Source organism: Phyllobates terribilis, unplaced genomic scaffold, assembly GCF_046119375.1.
Source record: "Phyllobates terribilis strain yellow unplaced genomic scaffold, ASM4611937v1 Scaffold_8__6_contigs__length_399053987, whole genome shotgun sequence".
Lineage (NCBI taxonomy): Eukaryota > Metazoa > Chordata > Amphibia > Anura > Dendrobatidae > Phyllobates > Phyllobates terribilis.
The window spans coordinates 197,541,033-197,559,933 of record NW_027362768.1 but is presented as its reverse complement, the minus strand read 5'-3'; the positions used below and the strand labels follow the sequence as shown (position 1 = coordinate 197,559,933).

Sequence of the window (18,901 nt, the reverse complement as noted above, 5' to 3'; positions counted from 1 at the left end):
TTATTGCACCATCCTGGCGTCGTTAGCGCCCCATCCCGACATCATTATTGCGCCGTTCCCCGGTGTCATTATTGCTGCGTCCTGGTGTCGTTATTGCCCAGTCCCGGTGTCATTATTGCCCCGTGCCGGCGTCGTTATCGCCCCATCCTGGCGTCATTATTGCCCCATCGCAGCGTTGATATTGCCCCATCGTCGTTAGCGCCCCGTCCCCGTGTCGTTATTGCTCCGTTCCTCGGTGTCATTATTGCTCGGTCCTGGGGTCATTTCTGCCCCGTCCCGGGTGGTTATTGCCCTGTCCCGGCGTCGTTAGTGCCCTGTCCCGGCGTCATTATTGCCCTGTTCCGGTGTCGTTACTGCCCCGTTCCGGTGTCATTACTGCCCCGTCCCGACGTCGTTACTGCCCCGTCCCGACATCATTATTGCTCCGTTCCCCGGTGTCATTATCGCCCCGTGCCGGCATCGTTTCTGCCCCGTCCCGGCGTTGTTACTGCCCCATTCCGGCGTCGATACTGCCCCGTCCCGGCGTCGATACTGCCCCGTCCCGGCGTCGTTTCTGCCCCGTCCCTGCGTTGTTATTGCCCAGTCCCGGCGTCGTTATTGCCCCGTCACGATGTCGTTATTGCCGCGTCCTGGTATCGTTATTGCCCCGCCGTTGTTTTTGCCCTGTCCCGGAGTCATTAGCGCCCCTTCCCGGCGTCGTTACTGCCCCGTCCTGACGTCGTTACTGCCCCGTCCCGGCGTCGTTATTGCTCCGTTCCTCAATGTCGTTATTGCTCCGTTCCTCAATGTCGTTATTGCCCCGTCCCGGCGTTGTTATTGCCCCATCCCGGCGTTGTTATTGCCCCGTCCCGGTGTCGGTACTGCCCCGTCCGGGTGGTGTGTGAAGCTGCTGGACGTATCTGAGTAATCTATCCGGATGTTTTGTCTGCAGAGGAGACGAGTCCGGGAATCACCGCCGTACAATCCTCAGTATTATCTACACTCTATTTCCTATTTGTCTGTAAATTGAGCCATTACTGCACTTTCTAATGTATTAGCAGGATCTTCCGGAGCCTCCGCGGGGCACAATCCGCGGCCGGACCATCATCAGGACGGGAAATGAATGATAAATGAGGCCTAATTGTTGTGAAGTTCTGCAATCTCCTAATATCCTTCGTGCGGCGATTCCTGAGCAGATCTCCGCTTGCTGTCACTCACTGAAAACCTCCTCCTTTCCATCCAGATGCTACAGGCTAAAGAACTGCTGCTTCTCACAGCTGAGGGTTTGGTACAATTGTATCCAGTCTTGGCTTTCTAAACAAATTGGATACCAGGATGTTACATTTACCTCTGCTGATACATTGTATCAAAATGTTAGTACATTTGTACAGCAGATTGCCTAGACCGGATGCGACTGTGACGATCTGTCAGCTGTGGAAAGTCTCAGTCTTTACAAGGTCTCACGATTTGAAATGTAAAGGAAACTGGAGAGTCGTGTTTTACGGGCGGCGAGTCCAGACCTGCAGCGTGAGTAATGCGAATCCTTTCCCTGCCGCCTTCATCCCTCGTCCCCTCCACACTGGGACCTTTCTGACGTCGTCTCGGACTCTATAACAATTTCTCTGGGGCTAATTTGTTAAAAAAAAAATGAAAATGTAAAGGAAACCTAATGCACGGCTGAGGAAAGGGGACCAAATAGTGCAACAATTCTGGGGCCCCATAGCAAATCCCTTCTATAGAATATATCCTTATAGAGGAGCTGTGAGATAATATATAATATCTATTGAGGAGCTTTACAGTATTCTGGCCGCCTGCATTGACCACTAGGTGGCGCTCACTGCAGGCATGAATACAGATGGTACATTTTATCCCATCGGGGGCCCAATGGCAGCGCTCCGGCCTCTGTGTGAGATCCACCACTGCGTCGCTCCCTCATATTAACCCTTATCCCTTTCTCCTTGGACCTGCAGCACTGGCGACCTTGAGTCGGGCAGAATCGGGGGTTATTTGACCAGTCCTCGGTCCTTATTAATTGAGGACAGGTTTATATCCAGCCCCCACCTATGACCGGTATGGTGGGCATACACTGCTCATCTACGGCTGCTCGCTATTCACACCTCATGTTTGGCGTAATCTCCTGTCGCATGCGGGAAATGAATTCCACAGCCCCCAAGTGCCCCCCAGTCTATGCCAAGCGCCCGCGCCACGCTGGTTTGACGGGGTCAGACGATGATACAGTGTAACCAATAACACAATACATATCACTAGACTTGCAGATGGGTGAAGAATGTTATGGGATGTTGGGGGTTGTAGTAGTAGAGTAGTAGGAGTGCACAAGATGTATTGTATCCACAGATAAGGGCTGAAGGTGGTTATGATATATGATGACAGCGGATTCCCTGCGGTAGCATTGCGGGGTCTTCGGAGCCGTAAATATGGCGATAAATATCTGATTGTATATACTGTAACCAAACAGGAGGACGAGAAGCTACAAGAGTGTTTACAATGGAGGCGGCAATGTATATAAGAGGAGATAAAGTACCGCGTCATGTACAGGGTATAGCAATACAATAAATACCGCCGTGTATAAACTGCAACACAATGTAACCACGTAGACAGGCAGCGATACCCAGGAACACCGCGGATAAACCACACGTCCGTATTATTATCGACTGTACCATCCATAGAAATGAATGGACATGGGGGGCTGTCACGTGGACGCCCCTATGTCATTGTCAGACCCCCCCCGTGCGCTAATTTATGAAGATGAGAGGAGAGCGATGACAAGGTGCTCAAAGATTCATCTACCTAAGGAACTACAGAATATTCAGCGCTCACGGTGTCCATGGATGATCCTGTACATCTACAGCTGAAACCAGAAGTTTCCATCCACTATATATAAAGACACATCTGCAGGTTCTTCTCAATATCTGACATGAAATCAGAATAAACCTTTCCCGTTTTAGGTCAATTACCATAATGTTTAATATTTGCCAAATGCCGGAATAATGAGAGGAGAGAATGTTTTAAGGCATTTTTATTACTTACTGCAAAGTCAGAAGTTTCCATACACTAAAATTACTATGCCTTTAAACAATTCTGGACGGCCCATATGATGATGTTGGGTGTTGGGAAGCTTCTGATATTTTTTTTGGCAACATCTAAGCTAATTAGAGACACACCTGTGGAGGTATTTTAATGCACACCGGAAACACACTGCTTCTTTGTGTAGCATCATGGGAAAGTATAAAAAAATCAGGCAAGATATCAGGAAGAGAATTGTGGACTTGCACAAGTCTGGTTCATCCTTGGGTACAGTTTCAAGATACCTGAAGGTGCCTCGTTCATCTGTACAAACAATTATACGCAAGTACAAACAAGATGGGAATGTCCAGCCATTATACCGCTCAGGAAGGAGATGGGTTCTGTGTCACAGAGATGAACGTGCTTTAGTCCGACATGTGCATATCAACCCAAGGACAAAAGCAAAAGACCTTGTGGAGATGATGGCGGAGGCTGGTGATTGTGTCAATATCCACAGTGAAACGAGTACTGTATCAACATGGGCTGAAAGGCCACTCTCCCAGGAAGAAGCCATTACTCCAAAAGAAACAAAGACAGATTAATCTTTGCAAATGCACACAGGAACAAAGACCTTCATTTTTAGAGACATGTCCTGTGGTCTGATGAAACTAAAATTGAACTTTTTGGGCATAATGACCATCGTTACTTTTGGAGGAAAAAGGAAGAAGCTTGGTAGCATAAAAACCCCATCCCAACTGTGAAACACGGGGGTGGCAGCATCATATTGTGGGGCTGTTTTGCTGCAGGAGGGACTGGTGCACTTCACAAAATAAATGGCATCATGAGAAAAGAAGATTGTGGCAATACTGAAGCAACATCTCAAGACATCGGCCAGGAAGTTAAAGCTTGGGCGGAAATGGGTCTTCCAAATGGACAATGACCTGGAGCATACTGCCAAAATGGTGACAAAGTGGCTTAAGGATAACAAAGTCCATGTTTTGGAGCGGCCATCACAAAGCCTTGATCTCAATCCTATTGAAAATTGATGGGCAAAGCTGAAAAGACTGCGAGCGCCGAGCAAGGCAACCTCCAAACCTGGATCAGGTACACCAGTTTTATCAGGAGGAATCAGCCCAAATTCCACCAACTATAGTGAGAAGCTTCTGGAAGGAGATCCCGAACGTGTGACCCAAGTCATTCAGTGTAAGGGCAATGGAACCAAATACTAATGAAATGGATGGAAACTTCTGACTTTGCAGTAAGTAATAAAAATGCCTTAAAACCTTCTCTCCTCTCATTATTCTGGCATTTGGCAAATATTAAACATTATGGTAATTGTCCTAAAACGGGAAAGGTTTATTCTGATTTCATGTCAGATATTGAGAAAAACCTGCAGATGTGTCTTTATATATAGTGGATGGAAACTTCTGGTTTCAACTGTACCCTGCACTGTACTCCACTTATAACAGCAGCAGAATGTGCTCCAGAGCTGCGCTTCCTTCTGTGAGATGGAACCAAACTGAGGCACATGGAGTGAGACCCTGATCGGCTCCAAATGGGGGAAAATGAATGTCAGAAATTAGCCTCTAATACAGCGGTGCCCGGAGTCCCTACAGGTTCCTTATATTGGAGCAATAGGCTCTCAGTATAGAGTCAGCATGACATCATATAATGGAGGAACCCCTCCCAGAGCAGCCTAAGGGTTAGGACGACTGTCCAATGGCCAAGCCGAGAAAAATCCCCCGGAAGTGCAGTGTGGGACCATATATATCCATAGGCGCTATGCTACAGCCGCATATAACAAAAAACCAAGCAATGTGAACTGAGCAAAAAGAAGCAAAACCTACAAAAGACAAAAAATAGATCTCATACCCTACCATCATTATATATAAATGTAAAGCAAAGTTGCATATTAAATATAGGGTACTTAGTGAACTATTTTTGATCAAAAAAAGTATACAAGCCGTCCCACCAGAGACAAGGTGACCCTAAATTGGGACGGTACCTATACTCTTTATATTAAAATCCTTACTGCATATCAAAGTTGAAGTAATGCATATAAAAGGGTAGACAAATAGGACCGGGTCCCAACTCCAGACCACCTAGGCCCGTGGTAAGCTACATATATACCAGTCAGCTCAACAAAGGGCATGCCACACCCTTAAATTGCACAGAATGCAAACAAGACAAAAAACCAAGCAATGTGAACTAAGGTCTAAGATGGTACACATGCAAAAAATAGGAGCATGTTCACACTAGCAAAAAGAAGCAAAACCTACAAAAGACAAAAAATATATCTCATACCCTACCATCATTATATATAAATGTAAAGCAACTTTGCTTTGTTTTTTTGTCATATACAGAGCATTGAACTCCTCCCACCCCTCCAAGATTTCAGCAGGAACAACTTTTCAGTAACTTTTCGTGGGAGGTATTCTGTCATCAGAAGTGTTTGGCAGCGGCTTTTCCCCGCTTACCATGAAAACACATGCATGCTCATATGAAGCGATCATACATGTAACAAACAAGCGATCAGCCGACAGCCATCGAATGTATATGGCCACCTACGGACCTGTGCCCAGGACGTCTGCAGCGGATTGCAGGGTGTATGTGGGTTCAGTGGATGTGCAGTGCATTGTACGGATGGTGATTTATAGGGCTGAGCATATGATGAGTTAATCTGGGAGGGAGCGGAATGCTCTTCTTTGCGTGGGGTGGGACAAGAAGAAAGCAGCAAACTGCCTGCAAGTTGTAACCAGCCTCTCTCCCCAGTGTAATCTGCTTCTCACACAGGCGGGATCCTATCTGCCTCCATCCAGCACCATGACCAGGGCTGCTGATCCTACAGCCCAGATGCTGCCGCCACATCTACCTGCACTGGACACCTATAGGGACCACCAGGGCATCTGATTAGACCCCAGTCCAGTGGTGAGTACCTGTCGCCATATTTCATTTCATAGGGAGTACTGACTAATAGTAGTCAACCCTCAGTTATTAGGCTTCCATGTCTGCAAAGTTTTACTGTAGGGGGAAACTTTAGTAAAAACTTCGGGACTCTCTAAAACATTTTTGTAAGTGTTTATAGCTCCTAAATAAGTTGGAAAATGTTGGTTGTGTAAGGCATCACCGTGCCCCGCAGAGACCCAGCCGGGAATTCCCATGCGTATTTGCCCCTGCAACATCATCCCACGCATTGTAGGGAATGAGGGTCATTGGGCCTCAAGGCTGGAGAATCAATTATTGGGTATTTCTGAGGAGAGGGTGGAACAGGTGAGAAAAGCATCAACCTCCCGGAATAAGACTGATACAAGAGCAGAGGTAAGAGCAGATCACCGGGCCCACCCCGATGGATTCAGGAATCTAGCTGTGATCATTGGGATCTATTGAATTATTATTGATCAAATGATTGACTTCTAAGATCTAGAGAATCACTGAATCGTCTACGTCTATAGATGAATGATATGAGGGCGACTGATACATAATACAAGTGCATCTCACTACATTAGAATATCATCAAAAAGTTAATTTCTTTCAGTTCTTCAATCCAAAAAGTGACACTCCTATATTATATAGAGTCATTACACACAGAGGGATCTATTATATAGTCATTACACACAGAGGGATCTATTATATAGAGTCATTACACACAGAGGGATCTATTATATAGAGTCATTACACACAGAGGGATCTATTATATAGAGTCATTACACACAGAGGGATCTATTATATGGAGTCATTACACACAGAGGGATCTATTATATAGAGTCATTACACACAGAGCGATCTATTATATAGAGTCATTACACACAGGGATCTATTATATAGAGTCATTACACACAGAGGGATCTATTATATAGAGTCATTACACACAGAGGGATCTATTATATAGAGTCATTACACACAGAGGGATCTATTATATAGAGTCATTACACACAGAGGGATCTATTATATAGAGTCATTACACACAGAGGGATCTATTATATAGAGTCATTACACACAGAGGGATCTATTATATAGAGTCATTACACACAGAGGGATCTATTATATAAAGTCATTACACACAGGGATCTATTATATAGAATCATTACACACAGAGGGATCTATTATATAGAGTCATTACACACAGAGGGATCTATTATATAGAGTCATTATACACAGAGGGATCTATTATATAGAGTCATTACACACAGAGGGATCTATTATATAGAGTCATTACACACAGAGTGATCTATTATATAGAGTCATTACACACAGAGTGATCTATTATATAGAGTCATTACACACAGAGTGATCTATTATATAGAGTCATTACACACAGAGGGATCTATTATATAGAGTCATTACACACAGAGGGATCTATTATATAGAGTCATTACACGCAGAGGGATCTATTATATAGAGTCATTACACACAGAGGGATCTATTATATAGAGTCATTACACGCAGAGGGATCTATTATATAGAGTCATTACACACAGAGTGATCTATTATATAGAGTCATTACACACAGAGGGATCTATTATATAGAGTCATTACACACAGAGGGATCTATTATATAGAGTCATTACACGCAGAGAGATCTATTATATAGAGTCATTACACACAGAGGGATCTATTATATAGAGTCATTACACACAGAGGGATCTATTATATAGAGTCATTACACACAGAGGGATCTATTATATAGAGTCATTACACACAGAGGGATCTATTATATAGAGTCATTACACACAGAGGGATCTATTATATAGAGTCATTACACTCAGTAAATGCCTCAATACTTGGTCGGGCTCCTTGTGCATCAATTACTGCATCAATGCGGCAATGTGGCATGGAGGGATCAGCCTGTGGCATGGAGGGATCAGCCTGTGGCATGGAGGGGATCAGCCTGTGGCATGGAGGGATCAGCCTGTGGCATGGAGGGATCAGCCTGTGGCATGGAGGGATCAGCCTGTGGCACGGAGGGATCAGCCTGTGGCTGCTGAGGGGTTATGGAAGCCCAGGTGGCTTTGATAGCAGCCTTCAGCTCGTCTGCATTGTTGGCTCTGGGGTCTCTCATCTTCCTCTTGACAATACCCCATAGATTCTCTATAATAGATCCTCTATGGGGTTAAGGTCAGGCGAGTTTGCTGACAATCAAGCACAGTGATCCTGTTGTGTGTAAACCAGGTATTGGTACTTTTGGCCGTGTGGACAGGGGCCAAGTCCTGCTGGAGAAGGACATTTCCATCTCCATAAAGCTTGTGGGCAGAGGGAAGCATGAAGGGCTGTACAATGTCCTGGTAGACGGCTGCGCTGACTTTGGTCTTCATAAAACACAGTGGACCTCCACCAGCAGATGACATGGCCCCCAAACCATCACTGATTGTGGAGACTTCACACTAGACCTCCAGCAGCTTGGATTGTGGCCTCTCCACTCTTCCTCCAGACTCTGGGACCTTGTGGAGTGTGTCAGTGACTGCCTTCTGGACATCTGTCACGTCAGCAGTCTTCCCCATGATTGTGGAGCCTACTGAAACAGACTAAGGGACCTTTATAAATACTTAAGAAGCCTTTGCAGGTGTTTTTTGTTAATTATTCTAATTTACTGAGATAATGACTTTTGTGTTTTCATTGGCTGTAAGCTATAATCATCAACATTAACAGAAATAAACCCGTGAATTAGATCACTCTGTCTGTAATGACTCTATAGAATATAGGAGCTTCACTTTTTGTATTGAAATACTGAAATAAATTAACTTTTTGATGATATTCTAATTTAGTGCACCTGTATATGTTTGAGAAACATATGGAGAGGTGAATGACAGATCCCATTACTGTCAGTGTGTCATAGATCCGCAATGTTGGGATGTCAGGATTGTCCTCCCCGGTAGATTGCTGCTTCATACAGGTGTATACTATATACAGGTCACTTCCTGCTAATTGTCAGTGACTCGAGGCGTCACAGAAGGTTTAACATAGACAAATGTGAGGTTATTCACGTGAGGAGGGAGATCCAATGACACCAACCAGTTGCATAGTATGGGCTGCCAGCGCCCGGGGCAAGGCAAGAACTTTGTGCCCCCGAACCCAGGAACCATTAAGTTTCCCTTCCACCAGTCTAGTACTGAACCCCTTATCCCCCGAGCACATGTATTGTAAATTGAGGAAATTGCCTAGCGCTAACCACAAATGTAACCTTAGTTGATCCCCTCATCCTAACCCTAGCCCTCGTCCTGGCCCTCATCCTTACCCTAGCCCTCTTCCTAACCCTAGCCCTGGTCCTTACCCTAGCCCTTGTCCTGACCCTAGCCCTCATTCTGACCATAGCCCTCGTCAAGGCCCTAGCCCTCATCCTTGGCCTAGCCCTCATCCTGACCGTAGCGCTCATCCTGACCCTAGCCGTCGTCTTGACCCTAGACCTTGTCCTTACCCTAGCCCTCGTCCTGACCCTGGCCCTCATTCTGACCATAGCCCTCGTCAAGACCCTAGCCCTCATCCTGACCCTAGCCCTGGTCCTTACCCTAGCCCTCGTCCTGACCCTAGCCCTCATTCTGACCATAGCCTTCGTCAAGGCCCTAGCCCTCATCCTTACCCTAGCCCTCGTCCTTACCCTAGCCCTCGTCCTGACCCTAGCCCTGGGATCTAGTCCTGGCCCTTGTCCTGGCCCTAGCCATCATCATAACTCTATCCCACGTCATAATCTTAGTCCTCGTCCTGACCCTAGACCTTGTCCTGACCCTAGCCCTCGTCCTGACCCTAGCCCTCGTCCTAACCCCAGCCCTCATCCTAACCCTAGCCCTAAGTTTAACCCTAATTCTAGCCCTAAGCCTAACCCTAGTCCTTGTCCAAACCCTAGCCCTAAGCTTAACCCTAGCTCTCATCCTAACCCTAGCCCTAAGCCTAATTCTAGCTCTCATTCTAGTAAGGGTTAGAAAAAGTGTAAGCAGTTTTTAATAATGATGCAGGTTGCAATCATTTTACAGTGGCTACTGGAAAAATGTAGAAACCCCATAGACTTTGGTGCCTGTGAAAACCACCCTGGTTGCTCACCCCACACTATACAACTGTCATCAAAACGCACAAAATGAGTAAAAGTGTCAAAGAAATGGACCAGGGAAATAAGAAGGCAACAAGCGTCAGGCAGCAGCTACCAAAGTGTCTCATGGAGTGCATCATAAGAGACAGCGATAAGAACAAACCAAATGTCAGGACACTGCGGGAAATGATCATCAGAAAGCAGAAAGCATTAATGGTACAGATGCTCAGGGTCCGTACTGAGTGACCAGGGGCGATGTGTTGGGGTCTACGGACATGACGGTGACTGAGCTGTTTACATCAGAAGAGGAATTTCTCCCTAAAGGATCACCAGGTCCATTTCTAGTAGTGCGGCCATCATTGCGATGGGTCAGTCGCTATCTGCTGATACCGCTGGAGGTTGTAGTACTTATCATGCCAGAGTCCTGACAACCTCTGCGTGAGCCGTAATGGGGCATAATGATGGCTGACAACATTGCAAACAGATCCAACCAGCAAACGGACAAATGACATTTTTCCCAGTTGTTCCATTATTATGGCCGCGCTGCTCTGGAGGACTCACCCAGCCGTGCATTGCATGGTCACCCATTCGTTTGCAGAGATTTCGGGTGACATCATCTTTTATTTGCAGTGGCCCCTACACGAGGAATGAGTGCTCTTTCCCCAGGGGCAGATCTGCACTGATCCAATAATCGCCAGCAGCTCCGAACTTAGAGGAGAGATTGTCCAGATAAAATAACAACTTTAAAGGGGTTTTCTGATATGAAAATACCATTGACCCAACCTGAGAGAAAGGCCATAAAATAATGACGGACCTAGAACTCCCCTGATAAAGCCGCTGCTGCTCCCGTGCTCTCCAGAGGTCCCCAATTACCCATGTGACCGCTGCAGCCAGTCACTAGATCCAGTAGCACGGACAGCAGAGGCGATTAGTTAAATAATGGGTATTTTATAGCATTTCCCACCTGTAATAGAAGAGACCCCCAAAGAGTTTGTGTTATGCTATAAGAGACATTCAAAGGTCACATTTTTGGGGGAGATCACCCTGTCCTCTTGGGATGTGCGTTGGATCGCCATGATCTAGATCTTTCCAGATCGTTTCTCTGCAGATGAATGGACTGTATGGACGATCGCTGGTTTGCAGGATTCTAGGACTTTGTGTTATTCTTTACGTTACTTTATGGGATTTTCCAATCGTCCACGTAATGTATCTACGATAAAAGCTGCATTCATCCTCGTGCGGCTTCCATGTGGTTTGTATCAGCGTGAAAGAACGGAGACGTTCCAGTGAGTCATTGTGTGTCCCTGATTCCAGAGATTATTACACACTCCAAACACTCAACCATTATATTAAAATATATAGAGTATATAGAGTATGATTTCCAATGTCTATAGTGTCCATTCTATATAGGGTATGATGTCCAATGTCTATAGTGTCCATTGTATATAGTGTATATAGGGTATGATGTCCAATGTCTATAGTGTCCATTGTATATAGCGTATATAGGGCATGATGTCCAATGTCTATAGTGTCCATTGTATATAGCGTATATAGGGCATGATGTCCAATGTCTATAGTGTCCGTTGTATATAGTGTATATAGGGTATGATGTCCAATGTCTATAGTGTCCATTCTATATAGGGTATATAGGGTATGATGGCCAATGTCTATAGTGTCCATTCTATATAGGGTATACAGTGCATATAGTGTATGGTGTCCAATGTATATACTGTCTGTTGTATATACTGTATATAGGGTATGATGTCCAATGTCTATAGTGTCCATTGTATATAGTGTATATAGTGTATGATGTCCAATGTCTATAGTGTCCATTGTATATAGTGTATATAGGGTATGATGTCCAATGTCTATAGTGTCCGTTGTATATAGTGTATATAGGGTATGGTGTCCAATGTCTATAGTGTCCATTCTATATAGGGTATACAGTGCATATAGTGTATGGTGTCCAATGTATATACTGTCTGTTGTATATACTGTATATAGGGTATGATGTCCAATGTCTATAGTGTCCATTGTATATAGTGTATATAGGGTATGATGTCCAATGTCTATAGTGTCCGTTGTATATAGTGCATATAGGGTATGATGTCCAATGTCTATAGTGTCCGTTGTATATAGCGTATATAGGGTATGATGTCCAATGTCTATAGTGTCCATTCTATATAGGGTATACAGTGCATATAGTGTATGGTGTCCAATGTATATACTGTCTGTTGTATATACTGTATATAGGGTATGATGTCCAATGTCTATAGTGTCTGTTGTATATAGCGTATATAGGGTATGATGTCCAATGTCTATAGTGTCCTTTGTATATAGCGTATATAGGGTATGATGTCCAATGTCTATAGTGTCCGTTGTATATAGCGTATATAGGGTATGATGTCCAATGTCTATAGTGTCCATTCTATATAGGGTATACAGTGCATATAGTGTATGGTGTCCAATGTATATACTGTCTGTTGTATATACTGTATATAGGGTATGATGTCCAATGTCTATAGTGTCCATTGTATATAGTGTATATAGGGTATGATGTCCAATGTCTATAGTGTCCGTTGTATATAGTGCATATAGGGTATGATGTCCAATGTCTATAGTGTCCGTTGTATATAGCGTATATAGGGTATGATGTCCAATGTCTATAGTGTCCATTCTATATAGGGTATACAGTGCATATAGTGTATGGTGTCCAATGTATATACTGTCTGTTGTATATACTGTATATAGGGTATGATGTCCAATGTCTATAGTGTCTGTTGTATATAGCGTATATAGGGTATGATGTCCAATGTCTATAGTGTCCTTTGTATATAGCGTATATAGGGTATGATGTCCAATGTCTATACTGTCCATTGTATATAGTGTATATAGGGTATGATGTCCAATGTCTATACTGTCCATTGTATATAGTGTATATAGGGTATGATGTCCAATGTCTATAGTGTCCATTGTATATAGGGTATGATGTCCAATGTCTATAGTGTCCATTGTATATAGTGTATATAGGGTATGATGTCCAATGTCTATAGTGTCCATTGTATATAGTGTATATAGGGCATGATGTCCAATGTCTATAGTGTCCATTGTATATAGTGTATATAAGGTATGATGTTCAATGTCTATAGTGTCCATTGTATATAGTGTATATAGTGTATATAGGGTATGGTGTCCAATGTATATACTGTCTGTTGTATATAGTGTATATAGGGTATGATGTCCAATGTCTATAGTGTCCGTTGTATATAGTGTATATAGGGTATGATGTCCAATGTCTATAGTGTCCATTGTATATAGTGTATATAGGGTATGATGTCCAATGTCTATAGTGTCCATTGTATATAGTGTATATAGTGTATATAGGGTATGATGTCCAATGTCTATAGTGTCCATTGTATATAGTGTATATAAGGTATGATGTTCAATGTCTATAGTGTCCATTGTATATAGTGTATATAGTGTATATAGTGTATGGTGTCCAATGTCTATACTGTCTGTTGTATATAGTGTATATAGGGTATGATGTCCAATGTCTATAGTGTCCATTGTATATAGCGTATATAGGGTATGATGTCCAATGTCTATAGTGTCCATTGTATATAGTGTATATAAGGTATGATGTTCAATGTCTATAGTGTCCATTGTATATAGTGTATATAGGGTATGATGTCCAATGTCTATACTGTCCATTGTATATAGTGTATATAGGGTATGATGTCCAATGTCTATAGTGTCCATTGTATATAGTGTATATAGTGTATATAGTGTATAGAGGGTATGGTGTCCAATGTATATACTGTCCATTGTATATAGTGTATATAGGGTATGATGTCCAATGTCTATAGTGTCCATTGTATATAGTGTATAGAGGGTATGGTGTCCAATGTATATACTGTCTGGTGTATATAGTGTATATAGTGTATGATGTCCAATGTAAACACGTGGTCAAAATTGTTGGTCCCCCTTGTTTAATGAAGCAAAAACCCACAATGGTCACAGAAATAACTGGAATCTGACAAAAGTAATAATAAATTAAAAATCTATGAAAATGAAGAGATGAAGGTCAGACATTGCTTCTCTGCTTCACAGAATTGTAAAAAAAAAATTAACCTCATGAAATCGGCCTGGACAGAAATGATGGGACCACTGAAAGTAATGTACGGTCCGTGTGTCATCAGTGTACGGTCCGTGTGTCATCAGTGTACGGTCCGTGTGTCATCATTGTACGGTCCTTGTGTCATCAGCGTACTGTCCGTGTGTCATCAGTGTACGGTCCGTGTGTCATCAGTGTACGGTCCGTGTGTCATCAGTGTACGGTCCATGTGTCATCAGTGTACGGTCCGTGTGTCATCAGTGTACGGTCCGTGTGTCATCAGTGTACGGTCCGTGTGTCATCAGTGTACGGTCCGTGTGTCATCAGTGTACGGTCCATGTGTCATCAGTGTACGGTCCATGTGTCATCAGTGTACGGTCCGTGTGTCATCAGTGTACAGTCCATGTGTCATCAGTGTACGGTCCGTGTGTCATCAGTGTACGGTCCATGTGTCATCAGTGTACGGTCCGTGTGTCATCAGTGTACGGTCCATGTGTCATCAGTGTACGGTCCGTGTGTCGTCAGTGTACGGTCCATGTGTCATCAGTGTACGGTCCATGTGTCATCAGTGTACGGTCCATGTGTCATCAGTGTACGGTCCATGTGTCATCAGTGTACGGTCCGTGTGTCATCAGTGTACAGTCCATGTGTCATCAGTGTACAGTCCATGTGTCATCAGTGTACGGTCCGTGTGTCATCAGTGTACGGTCCGTGTGTCATCAGTGTACGGTCCGTGTGTCATCAGTGTACGGTCCGTGTGTCATCAGTGTATGGTCAGTGTGTCATCAGTGTACGGTCCGTGTGTCATCAGTGTACGGTCCGTGTGTCATCAGTGTACGGTCCGTGTGTCATCAGTGTACGGTCCTTGTGTCATCAGCGTACTGTCCGTGTGTCATCAGTGTACGGTCCGTGTGTCATCAGTGTACGGTCCGTGTGTCATCAGTGTACGGTCCATGTGTCATCAGTGTACGGTCCGTGTGTCATCAGTGTACGGTCCGTGTGTCATCAGTGTACGGTCCTTGTGTCATCAGCGTACTGTCCGTGTGTCATCAGTGTACGGTCCGTGTGTCATCAGTGTACGGTCCGTGTGTCATCAGTGTACGGTCCATGTGTCATCAGTGTACGGTCCGTGTGTCATCAGTGTACGGTCCGTGTGTCATCAGTGTACGGTCCTTGTGTCATCAGCGTACTGTCCGTGTGTCATCAGTGTACGGTCCGTGTGTCATCAGTGTACGGTCCGTGTGTCATCAGTGTACGGTCCATGTGTCATCAGTGTACGGTCCGTGTGTCATCAGTGTACGGTCCGTGTGTCATCAGTGTACGGTCCGTGTGTCATCAGTGTACGGTCCGTGTGTCATCAGTGTACGGTCCATGTGTCATCAGTGTACGGTCCGTGTGTCATCAGTGTACGGTCCGTGTGTCATCAGTGTACGGTCCGTGTGTCATCAGTGTACTGTCCGTGTGTCATCATTGTACGGTCCGTGTGTCATCAGTGTACTGTCCGTGTGTCATCAGTGTACGGTCCGTGTGTCATCAGTGTACGGTCCGTGTGTCATCAGTGTACGGTCCGTGTGTCATCAGTGTACGGTCCGTGTGTCATCAGTGTACGGTCCGTGTGTCATCAGTGTACGGTCCGTGTGTCATCAGTGTACGGTCCGTGTGTCATCAGTGTACGGTCCGTGTGTCATCAGTGTACGGTCCATGTGTCATCAGTGTACGGTCCATGTGTCATCAGTGTACGGTCCGTGTGTCATCAGTGTACGGTCCGTGTGTCATCAGTGTACGGTCCGTGTGTCATCAGTGTACGGTCCTTGTGTCATCAGCGTACGGTCCGTGTGTCATCAGTGTACGGTCCATGTGTCATCAGTGTACGGTCCGTGTGTCATCAGTGTACGGTCCGTGTGTCATCAGTGTACGGTCCGTGTGTCATCAGTGTACGGTCCGTGTGTCATCAGTGTACGGTCCGTGTGTCATCAGTGTACGGTCCGTGTGTCATCAGTGTACGGTCCATGTGTCATCAATGTACGGTCCATGTGTCATCAGTGTACGGTCCGTGTGTCATCAGTGTACGGTCCGTGTGTCATCAGTGTACGGTCCGTGTGTCATCAGTGTACGGTCCATGTGTCATCAGTGTACGGTCCGTGTTTCATCAGTGTACGGTCCATGTGTCATCAGTGTACGGTCCGTGTGTCATCAGTGTACGGTGCGTGTGTCATCAGTGTACGGTCCGTGTGTCATCAGTGTACGGTCCTTGTGTCATCAGCGTACTGTCCGTGTGTCATCAGTGTACGGTCCGTGTGTCATCAGCGTACGGTCCGTGTGTCATCAGTGTACGGTCCGTGTGTCATCAGTGTACGGTCCTTGTGTCATCAGCGTACTGTCCGTGTGTCATCAGTGTACGGTCCGTGTGTCATCAGTGTACGGTCCGTGTGTCATCAGTGTACGGTCCATGTGTCATCAGTGTACGGTCCGTGTGTCATCAGTGTACGGTCCGTGTGTCATCAGTGTACGGTCCTTGTGTCATCAGCGTACTGTCCGTGTGTCATCAGTGTACGGTCCGTGTGTCATCAGTGTACGGTCCGTGTGTCATCAGTGTACGGTCCATGTGTCATCAGTGTACGGTCCGTGTGTCATCAGTGTACGGTCCGTGTGTCATCAGTGTACGGTCCTTGTGTCATCAGCGTACTGTCCGTGTGTCATCAGTGTACGGTCCGTGTGTCATCAGTGTACGGTCCGTGTGTCATCAGTGTACGGTCCATGTGTCATCAGTGTACGGTCCGTGTGTCATCAGTGTACGGTCCGTGTGTCATCAGTGTACGGTCCGTGTGTCATCAGTGTACGGTCCGTGTGTCATCAGTGTACGGTCCATGTGTCATCAGTGTACGGTCCGTGTGTCATCAGTGTACGGTCCGTGTGTCATCAGTGTACGGTCCGTGTGTCATCAGTGTACTGTCCGTGTGTCATCATTGTACGGTCCGTGTGTCATCAGTGTACTGTCCGTGTGTCATCAGTGTACGGTCCGTGTGTCATCAGTGTACGGTCCATGTGTCATCAGTGTAAGGTCCGTGTGTCATCAGTGTACGGTCCGTGTGTCATCAGTGTACGGTCCATGTGTCATCAGTGTACGGTCCGTGTGTCATCAGTGTACGGTCCGTGTGTCATCAGTGTACGGTCCGTGTGTCATCAGTGTACGGTCCATGTGTCATCAGTGTACGGTCCGTGTGTCATCAGTGTACGGTCCGTGTGTCATCAGTGTACGGTCCGTGTGTCATCAGTGTACGGTCCGTGTGTCATCAGTGTACGGTCCGTGTGTCATCAGTGTACGGTCCGTGTGTCATCAGTGTACGGTCCATGTGTCATCAGTGTACGGTCCATGTGTCATCAGTGTACGGTCCGTGTGTCATCAGTGTACGGTCCGTGTGTCATCAGTGTACGGTCCATGTGTCATCAGTGTACGGTCCGTGTGTCATCAATGTACGGTCCGTGTGTCATCAGTGTACGGTCCGTGTGTCATCAGTGTGCGGTCCATGTGTCATCAGTGTACGGTCCGTGTGTCATCAATGTACGGTCCGTGTGTCATCAGTGTACGGTCCATGTGTCATCAGTGTACGGTCCATGTGTCATCAGTGTACGGTCCGTGTGTCATCAATGTACGGTCCGTGTGTCATCAGTGTACGGTCCGTGTGTCATCAGTGTACGGTCCATGTGTCATCAGTGTACGGTCCGTGTGTCATCAGTGTACGGTCCATGTTTCATCAGTGTACGGTACGTGTGTCATCAGTGTACGGTCCGTGTGTCATCAGTGTACGGTCCGCGTGTCATCAGTGTACGGTCCGTGTGTCATCAGCGTACTGTCCGTGTGTCATCAGTGTACGGTCCGTGTGTCATCAGTGTATGGTCCGTGTGTCATCAGTGTATAATCCGTGTGTCATCAGTGTACGGTCCATGTGTCATCAGCGTACGGTCCGTGTGTCATCAGTGTACGGTCCGTGTGTCATCAGTGTACGGTCCGTGTGTCATCAGTGTACGGTCCGTGTGTCATCAGAGTACGGTCCGTGTGTCATCAGCGTACTGTCCGTGTGTCATCAGTGTACGGTCCATGTGTCATCAGTGTACGGTCCGTGTGTCATCAGTGTACGGTCCATGTGTCATCAGTGTACGGTCCGTGTGTCATCAGTGTACGGTCCGTGTGTCATCAGTGTACGGTCCGTGTGTCATCAGTGTACGGTCCATGTGTCATCAGTGTACTGTCCGTGTGTCATCAGTGTACGGTCCATGTGTCATCAGTGTACGGTCCGTGTGTCATCAGTGTACGGTCCGTGTGTCATCAGTGTACGGTCCGTGTGTCATCAGTGTACGGTCCGTGTGTCATCAGTGTACGGTCCGTGTGTCATCAGTGTACGGTCCGTGTGTCATCAGTGTACGGTCCATGTGTCATCAGTGTACGGTCCGTGTGTCATCAGTGTACGGTCCGTGTGTCATCAGTGTACGGTCCGTGTGTCATCAGTGTACGGTCCATGTGTCATCAGTGTACGGTCCATGTGTCATCAGTGTACGGTCCGTGTGTCATCAGTGTACGGTCCGTGTGTCATCAGTGTACGGTCCATGTGTCATCAGTGTACGGTCCATGTGTCTTCAGTGTACGGTCCGTGTGTCATCAGTGTACTGTCCGTGTGTCATCAGTGTACGGTCCGTGTGTCATCAATGTACGGTCCGTGTGTCATCAGTGTACGGTCCGTGTGTCATCAGTGTACGGTCCATGTGTC

The 18,901-nt window shown here is 45.9% G+C and overlaps 1 protein-coding gene across 1 annotated transcript in view; it reads left to right on the top strand.

Moving 5' to 3' along the window:
• The first annotated feature begins 5,725 nt into the window (after positions 1 to 5,725).
• Positions 5,726 to 18,901, top strand: part of LPAR3 (lysophosphatidic acid receptor 3) — a 165,195-nt gene continuing 152,019 nt past the window's right edge. Inside the window, exon 1 of the mRNA XM_073644017.1 lies at positions 5,726 to 5,931. The gene's annotated coding sequence lies outside the window, so the exon portion shown is untranslated. The remainder of the gene's footprint in view (positions 5,932 to 18,901) is intronic.